This window comes from Podarcis cretensis (assembly GCF_951804945.1).
Source record: "Podarcis cretensis genome assembly, chromosome: 12".
Taxonomy (NCBI): Eukaryota; Metazoa; Chordata; class Lepidosauria; order Squamata; family Lacertidae; genus Podarcis; species Podarcis cretensis.
Window position 1 is genome coordinate 59,416,478 of NC_137181.1, and position 4,805 is coordinate 59,421,282.

Below are 4,805 nucleotides of genomic sequence, written 5' to 3' on the forward strand. Positions count from 1 at the left end.
AACAATATGTCATGCTAACTGCATGATTAATCATAGTGAGGTATCAAATCAAGACAAATTTGCATTTTGGATGGGCTAACAACAGTTTAAATGGGCTGAGTCAAAGGCTGGCTTCTTTTAAGAAATGTAGAACTCTCCAAAACAAAATCTATAACCAGGTCCTGCAACAAAAGAAAATGGCTTCTAGCACTCTGATTCAACATAGAAATTCTGATTCAATATAGAAGTAACTAATGTAGATGCACTGTTTTCTGTTGCCTCCCACTCCCTAAGCACTGGAGGAAGACAAATGTTGTCCCCAACTTCAAAAAAAGGGGGGGGGGAGGTAACTACCGGTGAGCTTGACATCGATATGAGGGAAGGTCCTAGAACAGATAATTCAACAGTCCATTTGTGAGCATTTAGAAAAGGATGTTGTGATTACTAAGACCCACCATGGGTTTCTCAAAAATAAGTCATGCCAGACCAATCTGATTCCTTTTTTTGATGGAATTACAAACTTGGTGGATTAGGGAAATGCTGTGGACATAGTGTATCTTGATTTCAGTAAGGCTTTTGACGAAGTCCCCCATAATATTCTCACGAGGAAGATGGTGAAATGTGTGTTGAAAGAGGTAACTGTTAGATGGATTTGTAGATGGTTGACTGACAGAACCCAAAGAGTTGGCTCCTTGTCATCCTGGAAAAAAGTGTCAAATGAGTTGGCCCTTTCCTAAACCTTTTCCAACTCTATGGCATCCTTTCTGAGTTGAGGCAACCAGGTACACAAAACTCCAAATGTGATCGCACCATAGATTTGTATAACGGCATTATGACATCAGCGGTTTTACTTTCATTTGCTGTCATAATGAACACTAGCATGGAATTTGCCCTTTTCACAGCTGCCGCGCATTGAGTAGGGTTGGCAGAGTCAGGCTGTTTTCATAGAGAATGATTTCCATGCGTAACCTGTGGCAGGTGGGGGGAAGTCTGTCTAATCTGTGGAGACCCCCTTAAGAGCCCCCACCCCTTCCTCTTTTGGTACCCACTGCCTCCACATGTGGGGATTCACTTTACTAGCAGGGAGAAGGTAACCACGTCATGACCTGCCTCTGTGGCACCATCACCAGCTGGTGGGCCAGAAACCAGGCATTCAGCTCTGTTGCAACTGGCAAGCACTGAGGAGTTAGAACTCCAATAAGTGAGCATGGTCGGCCAATTGGTGCGAAAGGAGGATAGAACTTTTTTTATGTACGCCACAACAGCAGCAAGAATACTCATCGCAAAGTATTGGAAAATACAAGATTTACCCACCCGGGAAGAATGGCAGATGAAGCTGATGGACTATATGGAACTGGCTGAGGTGACTGGCAGAATCCGAGACCAAGGAGAAGAGCTGGTGGAAGAAGAGTGGAAGAAATTTAAAGTTTATCTTCAGAAATATTGTAAAATTAAGGAATGTTAGAAAGATGTTGGGGAAAAAATTATGTGGTTTTAGCAGAAAGGATATAAAGGATTAAGTAAAAATGAATTGGTGAAAGAGAGAATGTAAAATTATAATATGTTAAGATAAATTATTAGGATAAAAACAAAGTTGGAAGGATTTGCTGGAATATTTAACTGAATTAGAATACAAAAATGGGAGGCGTGAGGAAGTCAAGGAAATAAGTGAATGTAAGTAAGCGAGTTAAAGGTTTGACTTGTTTTTTATTTCTTTTTTCTGTTTTCTATTTTTTGATGATATGTATTGTTTTCTTTTCTTTTTTTCCTTTAACCTTTAAAATCTTAATAAAAATTTATTCATATTAAAAAAAAAAAAATAGAACTCCAATAAGTGAGATCCATTTAAATGCTCTACAGCAGGGGCAGCCCATCCCACTTTCCCCTGAGGGAAAACAGGAAGGTCTGCCCCCTGCTCCCCTCCCCCAGGTGGGGCTTCATGGCGGCTGTGGCAAAGATGTGTGGGGCACCCTTGAGATTGTGCTGCCAGAAGCGGCTGCTTTGCCGGTTGTGGCTGGCAGTTCTGAAGGGGCAAAGTGAAGTAACTTCTGCTCCCTTTCACTGAAACTATTCTCCACACACAGACACCGACTTTAGGTTTTGTTAATTATTATAGCATCTGCTGTGTTTATGCTGCTTAGGATTCACTGAAGCAATTCGGCAAGCAGTTTAGGGTTGCCATATTTTGCAGAGCAAAAAGGATCGCTATCACAACTCTCATTTTTTAAAAAGAGGACGTGTCCTGGAAAAAGAGGCAACCCTAAGTAATATGGCCAAAGAGACAATCTAGAGCATAGCAATCCTGAAAGAACAAATAAATATAACAGTTATGTAGCAGCTAAATGTTGGACAGAAATTGTATTTTATGGGGTTTTTGTGAATTGAAATTTTGGTTGATTAATCATATTAAGTTGCAACCAAACAAGTTCTACTCAAAGTAGACTCCTTTAAATTAATGGGCCTGTTTAACAGGTCCATTAATGTCTGTGGGTCTGCTCTGAGTATGACTATCATGGAATGCAGCCCATTAAATTTAACTGATTAATTACTATATTAATAACATAGGGAGGCCTAATCCCCAACACTGAACCCATTTTGATGCCAAATTAGGATCTTGCTTTTCAGAGCAGCCTTTGACAAGGACTGAAGGCTCTTTTAGTTGCTTTATATTGTCTTTTAGGGTTGTTTCCCCCTTTCTTGATCTGGTGCTATCTCAATTTTGATGGTAAGATTACTTACCTGCTTTATGCTGTTCTGTGTTTTTACTGTCATAATGTGATTTTGTTTTGGTTTGTAAGCTGCTCAGATTTATTTTAAAGAAGAATGGGCCATTTATATTACTATTTCACAATAAGCAGTAATTAAAACTGTGATTCCTTTGCATATTTATTCAGAAATTGTCACACGTATGTGTAGGATTGCACCCTAATTCTGCATACATGTGCATATTAATAAAACAGGTCTCAAACAGGAAGGGAAATCTATCTTTGGTTAGATTTATGCCTAAGCCTTGCATCTGCATGCTTAGCTTTTGAGCTCCCGCTCCTTCCTCACTTTTTGGCTTTTAAGGGTCTGTCTTCCTCTTATCCTGGTGCCACAGTTTCACAGTTTGGAAGACATAGGAAATATGGTTGCCTGTAATTTAAGACTTCCTGGGTCAAATATGGCAAGCACAGAGTCCACTGTGCACAGGCACACAAGATTTATGTGTACCTTGATTTATTACACCAAGATGCACACATCCAAACCAGGCCTTTGTTTGGAACTGTGGCACGTACATGTTCCAGAAGGCATTGGTGTGTAGTTTTACAATAAATTTTATTTATTGAATTTACAAATTTTACACATTTTTGTGTTTTAGAAGAGGCATTCCATCCTGTGAACGAGATTAAGAATGCTTCTTCTAAAACTAGTTGCACTGAAATAATTAATTTTGTCAAAAGAAAAAAGAAAAATCCACTTCCACATTAACCAGGGTGCCTTTTTTAAACGTCAAAAGCTTTTGAACTGCATGACGTTAAGTATCTTTGACAATGCACACCATATTAAGAATCCCTTGCCAAAAGTATTAATCAATTAAAGATATTTTTATTTCCAAAGGGCTAGTGTAATTACTCACATTTTAGATTGTTTTCTTTTGCCCTGTGTGATAACAGCTAAAACATATAAAGAATGCTTTGTAGTATCTAAATGTAAAGTGCTATAAAAAGCACAAAGTGTTTCCTAAGCCCCTCCAGACTTCTTGCATCTTTTTTCAACAAGCAAGGCTGGAACAAAGAAGCACAAAGTTACCTTGAGGAGCAGAGGAACGAGACGAGAGCCACACCGGGACGGCAGCTGGCATTCTCGTTTGCTGTCATTAGCTTGGATCACATGTCCGTACGGGGAGAATCGTTTTCTAATTCTTACTGGGAAGAGGAGAAAGCCGGAAGAGAGGGGGCATTCATTCTGCATCATTCAGAAAAGACCTTAAAGACCTTTTTATTATGCTTCTGTCTTCGGGGAGTTTGCTGTGAGAGTCCGATTTCAACTGTGATATCCTAACTAGTGATGGAAAACAAGGTTTTGAATAAGTACTCCCCCATCTTGCACATACATGGACAGGGAGAGAGAAAGGTCTAATTTTAAGGTTAAATAGCATTCTACTCTTTCCAAGAGTAAGCACATTTTAGGGAATTAAGCCATTCTGAGCTTCAAAACTCCAGCAGGATCAACCAGAGAGGTCCTGGTCCTGCAATGGCAATATGCAGTGCTCTTTTTTCCCTTTAAAAATGTTTAGGGGTACTCTCATTTTGACTCAAGAAAATCACCATTTTATAGTTCAAATCGGGGAAAATAAATACAGTAAATGGACAAAAGTACAAAGATTCACAAAATGTTTAGGGGTATGCATCCCCCTGAGTCCCTCCAGAAAAAAGCACTGGCAATATGATGGTCACAGTAAGTGAGGCAGCGTGATCCACTATAGGAAAGCACAGCACAGCCAAGCAAATATGAAGAATCCCTTGTCTTACGGTGTGTTGAAAAACTGATCTACTGAGCAACAGCACAAACGGATAACTGCTTTCTCGCAGAACCAGCTACAGTCAAAGGCTTACCTAGGAGTTAGCAAAATTAGCCCCCGCTGGGTGTGTGCAAAATCACCTCTCAGACTACGGAGTGTACAGCGTATTTGGCATGTGGCGATGCGCTGCCACTGTTGCGGCGAGCTCAAATCCAAGAGAAGCTTCCATCCTTCTCACACCACAGCACAGAAAACATTATTTTGCCCTCCCCCCTCACCTCACTCTCCCTCTGGATGCTTTCAGTACTTCGGTCATGTAAAA

The 4,805-nt window shown here is 40.1% G+C and overlaps 1 long non-coding RNA gene across 1 annotated transcript; it reads left to right on the forward strand.

Annotated features, from left to right (window-relative positions):
- Positions 1-880: 880 nt before the first annotated feature.
- On the forward strand, positions 881-3,968 carry LOC307199691. The gene is made up of 3 exons (XR_013832128.1): positions 881-957; positions 2,660-2,704; positions 3,746-3,968. It is a non-coding gene; the product is annotated as an uncharacterized lncRNA (long non-coding RNA).
- The last annotated feature ends 837 nt before the right edge of the window (positions 3,969-4,805 follow it).